This window comes from Tursiops truncatus, chromosome 16, assembly GCF_011762595.2.
Source record: "Tursiops truncatus isolate mTurTru1 chromosome 16, mTurTru1.mat.Y, whole genome shotgun sequence".
NCBI classification, from domain to species: domain Eukaryota; kingdom Metazoa; phylum Chordata; class Mammalia; order Artiodactyla; family Delphinidae; genus Tursiops; species Tursiops truncatus.
The window spans coordinates 51,062,942-51,085,256 of NC_047049.1; the positions used below are offsets into that span (position 1 = coordinate 51,062,942).

At 43.9% G+C, this 22,315-nt stretch overlaps 1 protein-coding gene across 2 annotated transcripts in view; it reads right to left on the reverse strand.

The window, feature by feature from the left end:
- NRG3 (neuregulin 3) overlaps positions 1-22,315 on the reverse strand; it is a 1,063,293-nt gene that overhangs the window by 17,075 nt on the left and 1,023,903 nt on the right. The gene's annotated exons all lie outside the window — the stretch shown is intronic.

Here is a 22,315-nt window from a genome sequence, read left to right on the forward strand (position 1 = left end):
TAGACCTCGAGTCCATCCGGCCCCCAGGATCTCTAGTTGTTAGCTTCCAGATTTATATGTAAGCATGGGAGATGCCCAGGGAATCCCCAGAGATTCTCCTTTGGGTTGCAGTCTTAACAATTGGAGACAGTAAAGAACTAAGCTGATTTTCTTTTGCAACACGGCCCGGTTCCCGTATACCTTGGGTGACCAGGAGAAGTGGCCACGGAATGGATCCCTTAAATTTAACACCATTTTACGACTGGACCTATTTTGCAAGCAGTCTTAAAAATGGGGAGAGGTCCCATATGTGTAGGCCCATACGTGTAGGCTCCAGACTGAGGGATTCCTCTCTTCCTGTGTTGCCCTCAAAAGATTCAGAGCCAGGCGTTCTCACAGACCCCTTCTTCCAACTGCCGACTAGCCATCGGGGTACTAAGCCTCCTTCTCAGGCCCCCCCTTTCTTCTTCCCCTTCACCATCTTCTTCAACTCCCAGACCCCCACCTTTCCCTGTCAAGTCAGAAACTCAAAAATCAGAGCCCCTCGCGTTTCCTCCAATGGGGCTCTGATGAGGTTCAAAGTTAGCCACCACTTTTGCCCCACGAGGCCTTTACCCCCTCTGGGAAGTAGCTAATGGGAATGGAGGGATTACTAGAGTGCATGTCCCCTTCTCGATGGGGGACTTAGGAATCTGTAAGGAGAAGTTTGGCAGGTTCTCAGAGAACCCTGACAATCTGACCCTGACAAATTCATCAGGCTGGGGTTAACATTCTCTCTTACCTGGCAGGACATTATGGTTATTCTGGCCCAGTTGCACCCCAGATGAAAAGGAGCGTATACCGAGAAAGGCCAGGGAGCACACAGGTGGCCTACTGGTCACCTATCCACACCGCCAAATTTATCAGGCCGGCGGGGGACGCAATCCCAGAACGTGACCCACACTGGTACAATGAAGATCGTGTAGGCCAGGCTAGGATGAGACATTATAGTACTCATCTATCAGAAGGAATGAAAGGTATATGGTGAAGCCTGTAAATGATAAGATCCCAGAGGTTACACAGGAAAAAAGAGGAAAACCTGGCAGTCTTTCTGAGGCAGGTGACAGAGCCATTCAGGAAGTACACAGATTTAGACCCTGAGTCTGCAGAAGGGAGGACACTGTTGGCCATGCATTTTATCACCCAGGCCTCTCCTGATATCAGGAGAAAGTAACAAAAGCTTGAGGCTGGGCCGCAAACCCCACGGTCAACCTTGGTAGAGGAGGCCTTCAAGGTCTATAGCAATCAAGACTTAACAGAAAAGGCCAATAAGGATAAGAGGCTGATAAAGAAAACGCAGTTTTTGGCCGCTCTGATCCACCCACCACCTCGAGGGGACCCTAAAAGGCTGCAAAGGCTGGACAGACCACCAAGAAGCCGCCCGGCCACAAACCAGTGTGCCTTTTGTTGGAAGGAGGGGCACTGGAAGGGGGAATGTCCTGAGCGCCCTCCTGTGGGACGCCAGAGGGGCGGCCCCAACCCCAGTTCCTTGTGAATCTCTCCGATGAGAGATTCCCACGCACCGTCTGATGGGGCGAGTGCCTGCCTGGCTCCAGACCCTATTCGTTCCATCCTCATCACTCCAGCAGAGCCTCAGGTCACCCTTGACATGGCGGGTAGGAGAACTGAATTCCCTGTAGACACTGGAGCCACCTCCTCTGTTGTGACTAGGCCGGCCCCCTCCCCAACCGTGACTGTACCGTGACGGGAGTTGATGGACAGCCGAAGGTAAGGCGATTTACGTCTCCCCTTGCCTGCAGAGTCGGGTCCGTTGTCATTACTCCTTTTCGTATACGCCACAATGCCCTGACCCCTTCCTTGAAGAGATTTGCTAAATAAATTAGGAGCTAGTATTCGTAGTCCAATGAGGTAGAAAATTCAAATAAAGAATGTGCATCTATTAGTAGCCCCAGATGACCCATGTGCTGGTCATCAAAAGATTCCCCAAGACCTCCCCCCAAGAAATTAGAGAACAAGTAGATCCTGAAGTTTGGGATACCTTAGTTCCAAGAAGGGCAAACCATGTTTTCCCAATGAAAATAAGATTAAGGCCTAGGGAAAGGACCCTGAAAGAGACAATATCTTTTAAAGCCTGAAGCCCTGATGGGGATCCAATCACCGCTCACCAAATTCCTAAAACATGGACGCATTAGGCCCTGCTGATCCCCTTGCAACACCCTGATCCTCCCTGTTCAGAAGCCTAACAGGGAGCGTCAGTTTGTGCAAGACTTGCGAGCAGTGAATGAGGCAGTCATCCCTATTCACCCAATGGTGCCAAACCCATACACCCTCCTCGCCCAAGTATTGGGAAATGCTCAGCATTTCTCTGTTTTGGACCTCAAAGATGCATTTTTCTGTATTCTCCTACATCCAGACTCTCAATACCTTTTTGCCTTTGAATGGAGGGACCCTGACACCCTGGAGGCTACCCAATATACCTGGACAGTGCTTCCGCAGGGTTTTAGGGACAGCCCCCATCGTTTTGGAAATGTGTTAGCAAGGGAACTGAGCCTTGAGAAGGGAACTCTGCTACAATATGTTGATGATTTATTGATAAGTAGTGAGACCAAACAAGATTCAGATCAATATACTGCTAGGGTCTTAAATTTTCTGGCAAAAAGGGGATATAAAGTGTCTCCAACCAAGGCTCTGATCTCACAGCAACAGGTTTAGTATTTAGGATTTGTTTTGACCCCAGGGGAAAGAGCCCTGGCCATAGATGGAAAAACAGTAATTAGTGCACTACCATCTCCAACCACAAAGAGGCAACTTGGAGGCCTTCTCAGGATGGCTGGGTTCTGTCATATCTGAGTTCCAAATTATGGCCTTATAGCAAAACCCCTACAGGAGGTTCTAAAGTGAGAAGAAAGGGAGCCCCTTCAATGGAATAGGGACCACCAGCAGGCCTCTGAGATTCTAAAGACTGCATTGAGTAGAACACCAGCCCTTTACCCTATACATTCATAAGAGGTCAGGGATAGCACTAGGAGTCCTGACCCAAAAGCTGAGACTGGATCAGAGACCAATGGCTTACTTTTCAAAACAACTGGATTCAGTGGCCCTGTGACGGCCAAGCTGCCTGCGGGGGCAGTAGCTGTCACAGCCCTGTTGGTCAATGAGGCTTCCAAGCTCACCCTGAGACAACACCTAGATGTATTAACCCCTCATTAGGTACAGTTTGTACTGGAAGTCACAGGACATCATTGGTTGACTGGAGCAAGGTTAACAAGATATCAGGCCCTCCTAATGGACACCCCCGACATTACCTTTAAAGGTGTGTCAAACCCTGAACACGGCAACTCTGCACCCAGCGGTTGAGAGTGGAGACTTAGTGTGTTCGTATATAGAGACCATAGAACAGACTTACTCCAGCAGGTCTGATCTTCTGGATGAGCCTCTTGACAGCCCTGAGGTTGAATGGTTTACTGATGGGAGCAGTTTTATAGAAATGGGAACCCGAAAGGCAGGGTATGCCATAGGCAGTCTCGGTGAAGTCACAGAAGCCAAGGCCCTGCCACCCTGGACATACAGGTTCCATGTACTGCGTGCTCAGGCTGCCATTTGGAAAGAAAGAGGAATGTTAACCGCTAGAAACTGTCTCCTAAAGATTTAATTCTGGCTCCTTAGAAGCAGTGCAGCTCCCGACCCAGGTGGCAGTGATCACTGTAGGGGCCATCAGCAGGATGGACCTTTCGTGAGCCAAGCAAAGCTGACTGAATTGCAAAACAGGCAGCTCTACTGCAAGAGCCTGAGCAAGTTATGGCCCTAGTGATTGCCCCCCACCCCCGAACTCCCTAGCCTTCCCCAGTATTCCCCACAGGAACAAGAAAATGCTGAGAAATGGGGCTATGAGAAAGGAAGCACAGGCTGGCATAAAAAGGAGAATAAGGTTCTAATCCCTGAGGCCCAACAATGGAAACTCAGAGCTTACATGATGCCACCCACTATGGGAGGGTTGCACTGTGGGACTTGATGCAAAAGGCTTTTTCAGGGAAGGGGATTAAAAGAATAGTGAAACAAGTACCACTTGCCTGTGCTTATGTGTCCGTAATAAACCACAGGCCCATCCAATCCCCCCTTTGTTACTCAGGCCAGTTCAATGCTGAGGGACATACCTGGGGGGAGAACTGGCAGTTAGATTTCACCCAAATGCCCCTGTTGTCAGGATATAAATATCTTCTTGTGTTCATTGATACTTTCACGGGATGGGATGAAGCCTTCTCCACTCGATCTGAAAAGGCTACTGAAGTCTGTAAGTCCCTTTACAAGAAATAATTCCGTGGTTGGGACTTCCAAAGTCCCTCCAGAGCGGTAATGGGCCCTCTTTTATAGCCAGAATCACGCAGGGATTCACAATGGCCCTAGGGATAGTCTACAAGCTACACACCTCTTGGCACCCCCAGTCTTCAGGGAAGGTAGAGAAAATGAACCATACTTTAAAGAAAACCTGAGCAAAGCTCTGCCAGAGACTCGTGAACCCTGGACCCACCTGCTTCCTATTGCACTCCTCAGGGTCCGTGTAGCCCCCAGTTATAATCTGAGGCTCAGCCCATTTGAAATGACCTATGGGAGGCCTTTTCTTACTACTGACATTCTACTGGATGAGGAAGTGAGTCAGACCCTGAGGTATATTATTATTGATCTAGAACACGTTCAGAAGGCAATCCAGGACTATGCCAGCAAGGCACAGCCAGCTCCCACTAAGTGGAAGGGGCCGTTCCTTCACAAATAAACCCCGGGGACCAAGTTCTTAAAACCTGGAAAGAGGGGTCTCCCAAAAAAACAACTATTGCCAAAATAGAAGGGCCCCTATAAAGTAATTTTAGCCGCCCCCCACTCCCCGTTGTCAAACTGCAAGGGATATCTACTTGGGTACATCTGCCCACACTAAAGCTTTTACCCCCGCAGGTACAACAGAACAGTACACCTGTGAGCCGGTGGAAAATCTGAGAGACCTATTCAAAAGACAGGAACCATCGACAGATAAGAGGATGCGGCGGGTTGGACTCCTATGTGCCATTCTTGCTATTGTACCCTTGCTTGCATTCTGCCTGTTTGCTCAGACACCCCCACCAGGGAAGCAGCTCCTTTGTCCCTGCTGGGTTTAAGGGAAACACTCCACCACAGAAAAGTTCCTCCTATTGACTCTGTCCGCCTTACTAGTCCCGCTAACTAGGGGATAATGGCAATAAAACTCACTTATCGGGGCTTCCCTGGTGGCGCAGTGGTTGAGAGTCCGCCTGCCGATGCAGGGGACGCGGATTCGTGCCCCGGTCTGGGAGGATCCTGCATGCCGCGGAGCGGCTAGGCCGGTGAGCCATGGCCGCTGAGCCTGCGCTCCGCAACGGGAGAGGCCACAACAGTGAGAGGCCCGTGTACCACAATAAAAATAATAAAAATAAAATATCTACATACATGTGCAGTTGAGGCAAATTATGAATGACAAGATACAAAAACCCAACTGCCACTTCTGAGATGCCCGGAGCAAAAGCAGGGTACTGCGCAGGCGCCCTGCACGCAGCACCACCAAGGGGGTGGGCACACCACCTAAGCCATCCCTTTGGCCTGACCCCTGGACCCGCCCCTACCCTCACCCCGTATAAAGAACCAGCTCGCCCCTTCCCCTCCCCCCTCAGGGAGCAAGGGAGGCCAAGAACCCTGGTCAGTAACAAGCTTACCTACAGAAGAATCTTCCACAACCATAAACTGGTAGGAATACTTAAGTGGTAATTTAATACGTTTTTGGAATCTGCATGTGGACTAGAGGGAAAGTAAAAATTATCTCAGGGCTATAGTCTTAGGGAGTGTTCTCACACTTTATTGAGTTTAACCTCCTCCAGGACCACACCAGATGCTCACAAAAAAAGAATGAAAAAAATAAAAAATTGTCTCATGTCTCTGATGAGAAAGTAACCATTTTGAAATGCACGCACAATGTTCTGCATTGTAACTGTCGACTTTTCAGTGAAAAGAGACCTCACCAGAGCCTGATCTCCCCTAACGGAAGAGCATTCCACTCAATAATTGGAAGAAGAGACAAATTCTTTGCAGTAGAATTCCAAATAACTTACTTATGTGAATACTCTACCATCACAAAGGGTGAGCATAACTCCCCAGTCCTTAAGTGTGGACTACACGTGGTTGCTTCCTTCTAAAGAGAACTTTGTAGAAAGGGATGGGGAAGAAAGAGTAACACCACAATGGAGCTGCCTGACATTACTACCTCAGACAGATGACAAAAGGAATCATCAACAGTGATAAATCATATTGAGAGAATGCACTTTTGATAGGATGTGATGAAAAAGGCACTTTACCTGTATTGTCTTTCTCACAAAACCCCGTAATACCAATCTAATCAGAAAAAACATCAAACAAATTCCAGTAGAGGAGCATCCTACAAAATACTTGACCAGGACTCCTAAAAAACTATCAAGGTCATTAAAATAAGGAAAGTCTGACAAACTATCACAGCCAAGAGAAACCAAAGGATATGACAGCTACATGTGGTGTGGTATCCGCATGGGATCTTGGAAAAGAAGAAGTAATTAGGTAAAAACTAACGAATTCTGAATAAACCATGGATTTGAGTTAATAACAATGCATCAGTATGAGTTCATTAATTGAACAAATGTCCCATATCAATGTACAATGTTAATAGTAGGGGAACCTGGGCACAGCGTATATGGGAACTCTCTGTACTAACTTTGCAACTTTTCTGTACATCTAAAACTGTCCTACAAAATAAAGTTCACTTAAAAAATTAAAGCAAGGGGGGGACCTTGAAGATGGCGGAAGAGTAAGACGCGGAGATCACCTTCCTCCCCACAGATACACCAGAAATACATCTACACGTGGAACAACTCCTACAGAACACCTACTGAACGCTGGCAGAAGACCTCAGACCTCCCAAAAGGCAAGAAACTCCCCACGTACCTGGGTAGGGCAGAAGAAAAAACAGAGACAAAAGAATAGGGACGGGCACCTGCACCAGTGGGAGGGAGCTGTGAAGGAGGAAAAATTTCCAGACACTAGGAAGCCCCTTAGCAGGCGGAGACTGCGGGAGTCGGAGGGGGGAGCTTCGAAGCCGCGGAGGAGAGCACAGCAACGGGTGCGGAGGGCAAAGCGGGGAGATTCCCGCACAGAGGATCGGTGCCGACCGGCACTCACCAGCCCGAGAGGCTTGTCTGCTCACCCGCCAGGGCGGGTGGGGCTGCGAGCTGAGGCTCGGGTTTCGGTTTCGGACGGAGCGCAGGGAGAGGACTGGGGTTGGCGGCTTGAACATAGCCTGAAGGGGTTAGTGCACCACGGCTAGCCGGGAGGGAGTCCGGGGAAAAGTCTGCACCTGCCGAAGAGGCAAGAGACTTTTTCTTCCCTCTGTGTTTCCTGGTACGTGAGGAGAGGGGTTTAAGAACGCTGCTTAAAGGAACTCCAGAGACGGGTGCGAGCCACGGCTAAAAGCGCGGACCACAGAGACGGGCGAGAGACACTAAGGCTGCTGCTGCCGCCACCAAGGAGCCTGTGTGCGAGCACAGGTCACTCTCCACACCCCTCTTCCGCGGAGCCTGTGCAGCCCGCCACTGCCAGGTTCCCGGGATCCAGGGACAATTTCCCCGGGAGAACGTACGGCGGGCCTCAGGCTGGTGCAAAGTCACGCCGGCCTTTGCCGCCGTAGGCCCGCCCCGCACTCCATGCCCCTCCCTCCCCGCCGGCCTGAGTGCGCCAGAGCCCCCCAATCAGCAGCTCCTTTAACCCCATCCTGTCTGAGCAAAAAACAGACGCCCTCCAGCGACCTACACGCAGAGGCAGGGCCAAATCCAAAGCTGAGCCCCTGTGACCTGTGAGAACAAAGAAGAGAAAGGGAAATCTCTCCCAGCAGCCTCAGAAGCAGCGGATTAAAGCTCCACAATCAACTTGATATACCCTGCAGCTGCGGAATACCTGAATAGACAACCAATCAACCCAAATTAAGGAAGTGGACTTTAGGAGCAAGATCTATGTTTTTTTCCCTTTTCCTCTTTGTGTGAAGGTGTATGTGTATGCTTCTGTGTGAGATCTTGTCTGTATAGTCTTGCTTCCACCATTTGTCCTAGGGTTCTATCCGTCCATGGTTTTTTTAAAAATTTTTTCTTAATAATTAATTTTAATAACGTTATTATACTTTACCTTTGCTCTTTCTTTCTTTCCTTCCTTCCCTCCTTTAGACAACGAATCATCCCAAATTGAGGAGATGGTCTCTGAGAGCAAGATTTATGATTTTTCCCCCTTTACCTCTTTTAGTGAGGGTGTATGTGTATGCTTCTGTGTAAGATTTTGTCTGTATAGCTTTGCTTCCAACATTTGTCCTAAGGTTCTATCCGTCCTTTTATTTTTTTCTAAATAAGAATTTTTTAATTCAATAACTTTGTTATACTTTCTTTTATTTTTACTGTATCTTCTTTCTTTTTTCCTTCTTTCCCTCCTTCCTTCCTTCCTCCCTCCCTCCCTTCTTTCCTTCTTTCCTTCTTTCTTTCTTTCTTTCTTCCTTCCTTCCTTCCCTCCTTTCCTTCTTTCTTTCCTCATACTTCTACTAATTCTCTCTACTTTTTCTCCCTTTTATTCTGAGCCGTGTGGATGAAAGGCTCTTGGTGCTCCAGCCAGGAGTCAGGGCTCTGCCTCTGAGGTAGGAGAGCCAACTTCAGGACACTGGTCAACAAGAGACCTCCCAGCTCCACATAATATCAAACGGCAAAAATCTCCCAGAGACCTCCATCTTAACACCAGCACCCAGCTTCACTCAACGACCAGCAAGCCACAGTGCTGGACAACCTATGCCAAACAACTAGCAAAACAGGAACACAACCCCACCCATTAGATGAGAGGCTGCCTAAAATCATAATAAGGCCACAGACACCCCAAAACACACCACCAGACATGAACCTGCCCACTAGAGAGACAAGATCCAGTCTCATCCACCACAACACAGGCACTAGTCCCCTCCACCAGGAAGCCTACACAACCCACTGAACCAACCTTAGCCACTGGAGACAGACATCAAAAACAGCGGAAACTACGAACCTGCAGTCTGCAAAAAGGAGACCCCAAACACAGTAAGATAAGCAAAATGAGAAGACAGAAAAACACACAGCAGATAAAGGAGCAAGATAAAAATGCACCAGACCTAACAAATGAAGAGGAAATAGACAGTCTACCTGAAAAAGAATTCAGAATAATGATAGTAAGGATGATCCAAAATCTTGGAAATAGAATGGACAAAATGCAAGAAACAGTTAACAAGGACCCAGAGAAATAAAGATGAAACAAGCAACGATGAACAACACAATAAATGAAATTAAAAGTACTCCAGATGGGATCAATAGCAGAATAACTGAGGCAGAAGAACAGATAAGTGACCTGGAAGATAAAATAGTGGAAATAACTACTGCAGAGCAGAATAAAGAAAAAAGAATGAAAAGAATTGAGGACAGTCTCAGAGACCTCTGGGACAACATTAAACACACCAACATTCGAATTATAGGGGTTCCAGAAGAAGAAGAGAAAAAGAAAGGGACTGAGAAAATATTTGAAGAGATTATAGTTGAAAACTTCCCTAATATGGGAAAGGAAATAGTTAATCAAGTCCAGGAAGCACAGCGAGTCCCATATAGGATAAATCCAAGGAGAAATACGCCAAGACACATATTAATCAAACTGTCAAAAATTAAATACAAAGAAAGCATATTAAAAGCAGCAAGGGAAAAACAACAAATAACACATAAGGGAATCCCCATAAGGTTAACAGCTGATCTCTCAGCAGAAACCCTACAAGCCAGAAGGGAGTGGCAGGACATACTGAAAGTGACGAAGGAGAAAAACCTGCAGCCAAGACTACTCTACCCAGCAAGGATCTCATTCAGATTTGATGGAGAAATTAAAACCTTTACAAACAAGCAAAAGCTGAGAGAGTTCAGTACCACCAAACCAGCTTTACAACAAATGCTAAAGGAACTTATCTAGACAAGAAACACAAGAGAAGGAAAAGACCTATAATAACGAACCCAAAACAATTTAGAAAATGGGAATAGGAACATACATATCGATAATTACCTTAAATGTAAATGGACTAAATGCTCCCACCAAAAGACACAGATTGGCCGAATGGATACAAAAACAAGACCCTTATATATGCTGTCTACAAGAGACCCACTTCAGACCTAGAGACACATACAGACTGAAAGTAAGGGGATGGAAAAAGATATTCCATGCAAATGGAAACCAAAAGAAAGCTGGAGTAGCAATTCTCATATCAGACAAAATAGACTTTAAAATAAGGACTATTAAAATAGACAAAGAAGGACACTACATAATGATCAAGGGATTGATCCAAGAAGAAGATATAACAATTGTAAATATTTACGCACCCAACATAGGAGCACCTCAATACATAAGGCAAATACTAACAGCCATAAAAGGGGAAATCGACAGTAACACATTCATAGTAGGGGACTTAAACACCCCACTTTCACCCATGGACAGATCATCCAAAATGAAAATAAATAAGGAAACACAAGCTTTAAATGATACATTAAACAAGATGGACTTAATTGATATTTATAGGACACTCCATCCAAAAACAACAGAATACACATTTTTCTCAAGTGCTCATGGAACATTCTCCAGGATCATATCGTGATTCACAAATCAAGCCTTGGTAAATTTAAGAAAATTGAAATTGTATCAAGTATCTTTTCTGACCACAACGCCATAAGACTAGATATCAATTACAGGAAAAGATCTGTAAAAAATACAAACACATGGAGGCAAAACAATACACTACTTAATAATGAAGTGATCACTGAAGAAATCAAACAGGAAATTAAAAAATATCTAGAAACAAATGACAATGGAGACACAACGACCCAAAACCTATGGGATGCAGCAAAAGCAGTTCTAAGGGGGAAGTTTATAGCAATACAAGCCCACCTTAAGAAGCAGGAAACATCTCGAATAAACAACCTAACCTTGCACCTCAAGCAATTAGAGAAAGAAGAACAAAAAAACCCCAAAGCTAGCAGAAGGAAAGAAATCATAAAAATCAGATCAGAAATAAATGAAAAAGAAATGAAGGAAACAATAGCAAAGATCAGTAAAACTAAAAGCTGGTTCTTTGAGAAGATAAACAAAATAGATAAACCACTAGCCAGACTCATCAAGAAAAAAAGGGAGAAGACTCAAATCAATAGAATTAGAAATGAAAAAGGAGAGGTAACAACTGACACTGCAGAAATAAAAAAGATCATGAGAGATTACTACAAGCAACTCTTTGCCAATAAAATGGACAAATTCTTAGAAATGCACAACCTGCCAAGACTGAATCAGGAAGAAATAGAAAATATGAACAGACCAATCACAAGCACTGAAATTGAAACTGTGATTAAAAATCTTCCAACAAACAAAAGCCCAGGACCAGATGGCTCCACAGGCGAATTCTATCAAACATTTAGAGAAGAGCTAACACCTATCCTTCTCAAACTCTTCCAAAATATAGCAGAGGGAGGAACACTCGCAAACTCCTTCTACGAGGCCACCATCACCTTGATATCAAAACCAGACAAGGATGTCACAAAGAAAGAAAACTACAGGCCAATATCACTGATGAACATACATGCAAACATCCTCAACAAAATACTAGCAAACAGAATCCAACAGCACATTAAAAGGATCATACACCATGATCAAGTGGGGTTTATTCCAGGAATGCAAGGATTCTTCAATATACGCAAATCTATCAATGTGATAAACAATATTAACAAATTGAAGGAGAAAAACCATATGATCATCTCAATAGATGCAGAGAAAGCTTTTGACAAAATTCAACACCCATTTATGATAAAAACCCTGCAGAAAGTAGGCATAGAGGGAACTTTCCTCAACATAATAAAGGCCATATATGACAAGCCCACAGCAAACATCATCCTCAATGGTGAAAAACTGAAAGCATTTCCACTAAGATCAGGAACAAGACAAGGTTGCCCGCTCTCACCACTCTTATTCAACATAGTTTTGGAAGTTTTAGCCACAGCAATCAGAGAAGAAAAGGAAATAAAAGGAATCCAAATCGGAAAAGAAGAAGTAAAGCTGTCACTATTTGCAGATAACATGATCCTATACATAGAGAATCCTAAAGATGCTACCAGAAAACTACTAGAGCTAATCAATGAATTTGGTAAAGTGGCAGGATACAAAATTAATGCACAGAAATCTCTGGCGTTCCTATATACTAATGATGAAAACTCTGAACGTGAAATCAAGAAAACACTCCCATTTACCACTGCAACAAAAAGAATAAAATATCTAGGAATAAACCTACCTAAGGAGACAAAAGACCTGTATGCAGAAAATTATAAGACACTGATGAAAGAAATTAAAGATGATACAAGTAGATGGAGAGATATACCATGTTCTTGGATTGGAAGAATCAACATTGTGAAAATGACTCTACTACCCAAAGCAATCTATAGATTCAATGCAATCCCTATCAAACTACCACTGGCATTTTTCACAGAACTAGAACAAAAAGTTTCACAGTTTGTATGGAAACACAAAAGACCCCGAATAGCCAAAGCAATCTTGAGAACGAAAAAAGGAACTGGAGGAATCAGGTTCCCTGACTGCAGACTATACTACAAAGCTACAGTAATCAAGACAGTATGGTACTGGCACAAAAACAGAAAGACAGATCAATGGAACAGGATACAAAGCCCAGAGATAAACCCACGCACATATGGACACCTTATCTTTGATAAAGGTGGCAGGAATGTACAGTGGAGAAAGGACAGCCTCTTCAATAAGTGGTGCTGGGAAAACTGGACAGGTACATGTAAAAGAATGAGATTAGATCACTCCCTAACACCATACACAAAAATAAGCTCAAAATAGATTAAAGACCTAAATGTAAGGCCAGAAACTATCAAACTCTTAGAGGAAAACATAGGCAGAACACTCTATGACATAAATCACAGCAAGATCCTTTCTGACCCACCTCCTGGAGTAATGGAAATAAAAACAAAAATAAACAAATGGGACCTAATGAAACTTCAAAGCTTTTGCACAGCAAAGGAAACCATAAACAAGACCAAAAGACAACCCTCAGAATGGGAGAAAATATTTGCAAATGAAGCAACCGACAAAGGATTAATCTCCAAAATTTACAAGCAGCTCATGCAGCTCAATAACAAAAAAACAAACAACCCAATCCAAAAATGGGCAGAAGACCTAAATAGACATTTCTCCAAAGAAGATATACAGACTGCCAACAAACACATGAAAGAATGCTCAACATCATTAATCATTAGAGAAATGCAAATCAAAACTACAATGAGATATCATCTCACACCAGTCAGAATGGCCATCATCAAAAAATCTAGAAACAATAAATGCTGGAGAGGGTGTGGAGAAAAGGGAACACTCTTGCACTGCTGGTGGGAATGTGAATTGGTTCAGCCACTATGGAGAACAGTATGGAGGTTCCTTAAAAAACTACAAATAGAACTACCATACGACCCAGCAATCCCACTACTGGGCATATACCCTGAGAAAACCAAAATTCAAAAAGAGTCATGTACCAAAATGTTCATTGCAGCTCTATTTACAATAGCCTCCAAAAGATGGAAACAACCTAAGTGCCCATCATCGGATGAATGGATAAAGAAGATGTGGCACATATATACAATGGAATATTACTCAGCCATAAAAAGAAACGAAATTGAGCTATTTGTAATGAGGTGGATAGACCTCGAGTCTGTCATACAGAGTGGAGTAAGTCAGAAAGAAAAAGACAAATACCGTATGCTAACACATATATATGGAATTTAAGAAAAAGAAGATGTCATGAAGAGCCTAGGGGTAGGGCAGGAATAAAGACGCAGACCTCCTAGAGAACGGACTTGAGGTTATGGGGAGGGGGAAGGGTGAGCTGTGACAGGGCGAGAGAGAGTCATGGACATATACACACTAACAAATGTAGTAAGGTAGATAGCTAGTGGGAAGCAGCCGCATGGCACAGGGATATTGGCTTGGTGCTTTGTGACAGCCTGGAGGGGTGGGATAGGGAGGGTGGGAGGGAGGGAGACGCAAGAGGGAAGACATATGGGAACATATGTATATGTATAACTGATTCACTTTGTTATAAAGCAGAAACTAACACACCATTGTAAAGCAATTATACCCCAATAAAGATGTTAAAAAAAAATTAAAGCAAAAGATACATACCAAAAATAATAATAAGTTAGAGACTAAAGGCAGTATTCAGCTTTCCTTTATTTTCCTGAGTAGCTTAGCTGTAGGCCTTCAAGGTGCAAAACCCACTCAGCAAAACAGTTTGCATAGACTCTCCTTAAAGGCAGCTTAACTGACTAGGATTATAGCCTTTGGACATTTTATAATCTGCTAAAAGCATTTATTATGGTTCCTCCCAAAATGTATGCAGTTCCTCCCTGGGAGGAGTAAAGGTCGGCACAATTTTATCTCATCCATCAGATAGTATCCCCAGTGAAGTTCAAGTGCTCAGGCTAGCTGTATGTCTGGCCCTCCCCCTTAACATTTCTGTACAATGTTACAAGGTACGGCAGTTGATCCATGTTCTTTTCCTGTACTCACACAGATCTTGACATTTTGTGTTTGTCCGTGTTTTGTTAAAACCCCATTTGACGTAATGTCACTTGAATCGTGAATAAGAAGATGGCATAGACCATTCACTGGTCCTTTCAGCATGAGCTCAGCCGTTCTCCTTTCAAACACCCACATAGACCCTGGTCATACTGTTATTTCATGGGGAAGCATTCATCCCGATTGGCTTCCCTGAAAGCCCTCCTTGTGGAAATGTTCTTGGGTGCCGCGGACACCCACTGTTGTTTGTGCCATCACCTGCCTTGCTGGTGCCCTAAAATCAATGGAACTGTCAGATGAAGCAGGAGCATGTTGGAAGTACAGCAAGGTATGCTGTTTCCAGGTCTGCCCCCTGCAAGCAGCCCGAGCCAGAGAAAGTTAAATGAAAGCCGTGCTGTGTTGGAAAGCAATGTTGACAGAGTTGATAATCACCTGGTCTGGAACCCCAGGCAATAAAGCCAGGAGGGAGGATATTGTAAAATGGTTTTAAGGTTTTCAGTGTCTTGTCTCCGCATTGCTCTCAGCTCACCTATGTCTGTGTCAAAAAGTAATTTATTGCAGGTCTGATTTGAGCCCAAAAGATCGTGAGACTGAGTGGTTACGTTTTAGAGCGTGGTTTCAGCCGGATCTCTAATACGAGTAATTAAAAACAACTCAACAGTTGTGGTTATTTTAAGAATGTTTGCACCATGTACCAGAGCCGGAAGAACTATAATAACTGCTGTCAAACTTTAACACATTCCACTGAAGAGGAATAATAGAGCTAGACACCGTTTCCAGACACCCAGCACAGCAAGCACTCCTCCGGGCTCTCATCCCTCACCCTCCACCACCTCACCTTCACCAGGTGCCCGCTTCAGCCAGGGGGAACTGAGCGCGTGTTATTCCCTCTTCTCAGAGAGCTCTTAGCTGTTCCTATTGTCAGGTTATCTCCCAGACCTGCCTTCTGTAAGCTCTACAGCACTGTTCACTATTGGCTGTAGGCCTTGGCGCATTTGTTTGTGGGATTCTTTGATTAATATCTGTCACCTACAGTAATCAGTAAGCTCCTTGAAAGTAGGAACACTGTCATTTTTGGTCATCATGATATCCCTGGTCCTTACTAGATATTTAATACATATCTGAATCAACAGATGAATGTATGCATCTATAGCAAATCCATAAGTTAGAATTTGATACTTAAAACAAGAGATCAGGTTTTAGACTAGAATGATTCAAAATTAACTTTGATTCATGCTCCAAAGAGATGACCTCTTCTGACCAACCCCTATCAAACTATCTGATGAACTTCAACTCACTCTCAAGACTCAGCATAAATGTCACCTGCTTCGGTGTGGGCTTCGCAGATTCCCCCAGCCAATTTTAGATGTCCTTTTCCATTATCTGATAGCAACTTGAATTAATGTATCCACATGATAAGAAAAGTATATGCTTACGTGTTTGTTTCTAGCACTAGCCCATGAGGTCCCTGAAGCCAGGCTCCATCTCCTGTTTGTATTTTTTAAGATCTTCATGCAGTGTCCAACAGAGAAAAAATTCAAAAAGCATTACAGAATAAATGCCTCTCTGTACCAATTATCAAGGCTGTACTAGGCATTAAATTCTTGTTGTTCTCCTTTAGCGTGCAAATATTATCTTCCAGTTCTTTCTCACTGAATGTTACTCCCACAAACCTATCCTTCCTAAGATGGTTATTGAAAAAACTGGGAAGTGGTACATGATTTTGTTCCTTTTTCACTAATGTATATTTTCCCTTGATTTTAAGAAAGAATAGATCATCTCTCTTTTGATGACTTCTGTTTCTGATCCCTGAACTAGGTGCTGGGAAGTTTCACTCCCTTGACTGGTCTGGAGGTTATAACTCTAGCCCCAGCGTTCTCTCTCTCTCTCTGGGGACACAGGAAATGAGGTCACTTCATCTCTTTGAATTACAAATGCTTCATTTGTAAAGGATGGTATAGGGTTAGGTGCTTCTAAGGCACTGCCAGGTCTAGTTCTGCAGCTTCTGAGTCAAGTGTTCCCATAGTATCATGTTGCTTCACTGGATTGGGTGTTTCACGTCTTGTTAAATGACTGTCAAGTGAAACCCTTCCCCATGAATGTTTAATGAACTTAGGGGAGTGCCAGAAAGAGCCAATTCATTTGTTAAACACTGCAGAGAATTTCAAGTAGTTAACCTGGGCTCCAAGATAAGATAAAGATAAATTTGCCTGATATGGTAAGCAAAGTAGGAACTTTTCCCTCCTAAGGATTATAGTGTACCAGGGTTACCTGTCTCCTTCCACGCAGTAGAAATAAATGCCTGAAGTGGGCACTGGTGATAGAACTCCCGTGCTAGGCTGTCAGAATCTCCTAGTGGACACATCTTGCATCTAGACCTTGGACTCCAGACTTTCTCACCACTCCTGACATTTGGGAAAGAACACTTTCTGTTGTGGGGGACTACCCCAGGCATTACTGGGTATTTGTCAGCACCCTCTACTCATAGACACCTGTACACTTCCCTCCCAAGTTGTAACACCCAAAGTGTTTCGAGACTTTGCCAAATGTTCTGTGGGGCAACACTGTCCCCTGTTGAGAACCACTGAGTTACAGAGATGTGGGTTTGGTTCTTAGCTATTCACTAGCTAGCTGCCTGACAGAACTTTCTCAAGCTTTGTTTGAGTCCTAGATTCCTCTTCTGCACATCGTGGGTGTAAACTAAGTAGTTGTTGTTAGGACTAAATAAGGCTATGTATTTATATTATTTAGCATGATTCTATGTCTGTACCCAGTACATGTTATTTGCTGTTATTATTATTATCGTTATTTTATTTATCATTTTTTGCTGTTATCATTAACATTAGTATTTCCTCATGGCTCTTGTCTGAAGAAAAAAACTATAGACCTACAAAAGAAAAATGCTTTTCCAAATTTTCTTTAATACATTTGCATTTGAATATGCACGCAGATATTTCTTAGCCACATGACAAATTATTGCTTTCCCTAAGACTACTTCCTACTTGACCAACTGCTCAGATGTCCTGTATGCTTCTCATACGTCTTAAGCATAGCACTGTAGGAAAGCAAATGTTCCTAAACATTTCAATTTCTTTTTAAGGGATTATTGATATGTATTCTCTATTACTATTTTCTCCCGTAACGTATGGCATGAAAAATTGCTGTTAAATTGTTATTTGCTTCTTATAATAAAACTATGAGCAAGGGTATCAACGTATAATTCACCACAGTGGAAATCTGACTAGAAATATATGAACAGAGATTATATTACCCTCTCAAACAGTGAAATTTAATTAAAGGATACAATTTTCTCCTATTAAATTAGCAGAAGAAATGCTGACAAAGGTATAACAAAGCTGGTAGGGACTATATTGCTTTCTTGCACTGAAATTGATATGTGCCTTTGGGAAAGCAACTTGTTCATTTTACACTAGTCTTGTAAAGCGATCTGCTCAGGAGTCTGAGCCCAGTCGCCAGCGTGTAGAATGCTATGGCTGGCATGCATAAGTCTCCTCGATGCACCTTGCACTTTCTTCAGGGTCCTTAAATGCCTTCCTCTCCCATCTATTCTCTGCCTGAACTCCCAGTTTTTGTGTAGCCTTTCAGACTGTTGATCCCTTGAAATGTGCTATCCTAATGAAACAGGAGGGAAGGGGGCAGGGCACAACCTTTAAAAGAATGACATATAGCCATAGGACATGACGAAAACTGGTTAGAATGAACTCGGTCCAGGACGGCAGAAGACTGGACTTCCAGTAGACCTTGAGCCTCATTATATGCTCATTGGAATATATTAGCATGCTAAATGACACACCCACAGGTGCCATGACAGTTCAGAGGCTAAGCATAAAAGGCCTCAAAGTGGGCCTGGAAACCCCCACCCTTTCCCCCAAATAGTTGGAATAATCCTCCCACTCATTAGCCTATGAAATTACTCAGCCCATAAAAACTAGCCACACCATATTTCGGGGCCTCTCACTTTTTGAGATGGCCTACATGCTGTCTGTGGAATGTGTTTCTCCCAAGGCTGTTCTTGCCTTTCGAGATGACCGCATTCTCTCCATGGAATGTGTATCTCTCTAAATAAATCCACTTCTTACCTATCACTTTGTCTCTCACTGAATTCTTTCTGTGATGAGACATAAAGAACCTGAGCTTCATTAAGTCCTGGAACCAGGTGGGTGATCTCAGTTAAAAGACTGTGGGTTCAAGTGCCAATCTGGGTTTAGGCTGGGTTCGAGTCCCAGCACATGGGTTCAACTCTCAATCTGATTTGCACAGTTTCACTAGCTGACCACACCACAACTCAGAGATAAAATGTCATATGTATCCTCTCTTTATCCAAAAGTAGAATGAATATAAAAAGACACTTTCCTATCTTGGGCTCTGGGGGAATCATCCAGTTGAACCTCTGCTGCCCTGTGCCAACATACAAAACGCTGGGGAGGGCTGGGCTGAAGAGGAGGGAAGAGGGAGAGAAAAAGAAAAGAAAACTATAGGACCCAAAGGTCTTTCAAGTGTGGCAGCCCTACAGTTGATAATTTCTTTCTTGTTGTCTGAATCCTAATAATTCCAGTTAAATGAGGGGTGGGGGAAACACATGAGTGAAGAGTTTAATTTTAATAATTAAACAATAGAAAACATGAGTGTCTACTGGGAGGGGAAGGAGAAGTAAATTGTGAGGTGACCACTCTGTGGGCCATTATGCTGTCTCCCAAATGAATGTGTGGAGATCGTAAAGCATAGAGAAAATGCTACTGACCATATGTTCGGTGAGAAAGAATACAAAACTGTGTGTGTGTTCTGTCTGCAGCCCTATACAATGCATAGGGACCGACAGACTCTCTTCTTGAGTAGACAGGCTCCTCTAAGGCCTCTTTTCGATTAGGCCTCAACTTTGGCCTTTAAAAACTGCAGATCTTCTGCCTAAATATTTCATCCACTCACCCTCACACTGAAAGACCTGAGCAAACTCTAACATAGTTCTAACAGCTCACAATGCTATATGCCTAGCCCACCCCCCCCCTCCCCCGCCTTAAAATGCTTGCCAAAACCCACCAAAAACGAACAAGCCAACAAAGGCCCCTCAAGGCCTCCAAAAGAATTTGCCATTCATTTTAGCCAATGCCTGAGGTAGTCCCCAGACCTCTCTTTCTTAGAGCATTTACTAAAAAGGGTTTAGGATTGTTAACCTTCCTCTGTCCCTTTGAGATGTGTTATGTATCTCCTACAACTGGGGAAAGTCTTTTTCATGGACCTGAAAGACAATTTATTTGAAATGTAATCATTAGGAAGGGTAGGGACTCAGTCTCCCAGTCTCTGTAGAAGGACAGTGAGATAGGAAGGAAGGGGGCAAGGCGCAGCCTTTAAAAGAATGACACAACCATTAAGAACAGGACACAACGTAAACTAGTTAGAACCAGCTAGGTCCAAGACGGTGGAAGATTCGACTTCCACTAGACCTTGAGCCTCATTATATGCTCACTGTAATGCATTAGCATCTAAATGACACACCTAGAGGCACCATGATACTTCCGGAGGCCAACCATAAAAGGCCAAAAGTGGGCAGTGGCCCAGTTTCTGGAAACATCTGCCCCTTCCCAAAATTGTTGGAATAATCCTCCCACTCATTAGCCCATAAAAACAAACCACCCCATATTTGGGGGCCACCTTTTGCCTTCTGAGATGGCCCACACTTTGTCTACTTTACTGTGGCTAGCTCTTGAATTCTTTCCTACACAGAGCCAAGGACCGTCACCTGGCGGCCCGTCCCAGGGACTCACCCGAGACCTGGGGCATGACCATCCTCTTGCACCCCATTTTTCCTGCAACAACAGGGTCCTAAGTTCAATAATGGCCAGACAAAGCTGGCCTAATCGCATTTCTATGACCAACTCTTTGTAATTTTTCACCTCCCTGACTCTGTCAGGCCCCCACTGTTTCCCCTCCCTACTCCCTCATTCTCCTTTTAAAACTCCCAGTCACCTCTGTAAGAATGGAAGTTGGGTTCAGTTCAAACTGGATTCTCTTCCGTAATGCAACAGTATATTACTGATCAAAAGTCTGTCCTTACTACTTTAACTAGACTCTGGCTTTATCTTTGACAGGTTCAGTTGCAAAGAAGCCCTCCATCACTGCGTTTGTTTTTACAGTGATGGGATAGTACTCATTAGAAATCATTAGCAAAAGCATTCACCCTGTTTCTGAAAAGAACAATCCCTACACACAACCATGATTACAAGTTTAACAAAACTTTGCTGGGAAGCAATTCTGATTTATGAATTCCGCATTAAACATCTAAGTACATCTGTCATGCATAGCATAATGGCGACTTTTGGGGTAATGATTTCCTAAAATCACAAATGATGTTTAAATTCCCAGTGATTCAAGCATTTGGAGGGGTGTCAATGTGTCCTGGGTGATTGCGTATTATACTCAAATACTAGGTTTATATCATGGCCTTTGTGCTTTCGTTTTGTGTCTCAGAATCTGGAAGTGCAATCTGGTGGGGGACAAAGAATTGCTACCCTAATAGGAATCTTCCAGTATGCCTTATATGGCATTTGTGAAATGGAGCAGGACCCTGCGGGGCCCTGCCGGATACAAATCCTTTCTGTGTCCTCACTTCTGGTTTGTAGGAAATAGGCTTCATTCAACCTCCTTGAGCCTCTCTTAGTTCCAAAGAGCAGATTCAAACGGTGACTAATCAGGGAAGGGAGGGAATGCAGAAACAAGGAGGAACAGTCAAGAAACAATAGCGCTGCATGGGGCAGGGGCCTGGTTCCTTCTCATGAAATATTCATAACGATATCTTTGAGTTCTTCTGCAGGAACTAAGGTCCCTACTTAGGTAGAGGATGGCAACTTCAGGCTGAACACCAGATTCCTGGACTACCACCCTGTTACCTCACCACAAACCAATCAGAAGAAAGCCTGCACACAGTGGAAGATTATGAAGACACTGATTCCCTGCCCCACCCCCCGGGCCAATGATTCGATTGTCTCTTAAAAACTTTCACGGAGCAAAATCTTGGGAGTTACACTTGTCTCTGGAGTATTGGTCCTGCAAGCAGCAGGACCTGTTCGGGAACACTTGCTTGTCTTTAATTTAGTGTTTTGCAATATATCTCAGAAATGTTTAAAACCACTTTAGAAAGAATGTAGGATTCAAAGAGCTTGCATTTATTTAACTTCAAGTTCTGGTATCTGTTTAAGGCCTGGTGTTAGGAAGTCCCAACTCTGGGACCACAACTCTTCCCTCCCATGTTTCTGACCTTTGATTTCTCTCACACCCCTTAACTCAGAGTTGCCTCAACATAGCATGTATTCTTAGGATTCCATGGGTTTATTCTTTCTCTTTGTTCTAGTCTTGTGTTCTCTGCTCTTTGACTCTCTGATGAACCTTAAATATTCTTCAAAATCCTGTTCAAGCCTGGATTTGTGGCTGCCTCCACTTCTGCCCCCACCACCTCCCTTTGGTCTCTTCTCCAATCTCTGCTGCACTATCAACCATCTCATCCTACAAGCCTCCTCTGGGTGTCTGTATTTTTTACTCTATCAGTTTCCTACAGTAGGGAACATTGTACCCCTAGTGCCCAGCTCCATTGCTGATAAGTAAGGATTCTGTAAGAGATTATGGAACAAACAACTGAAGC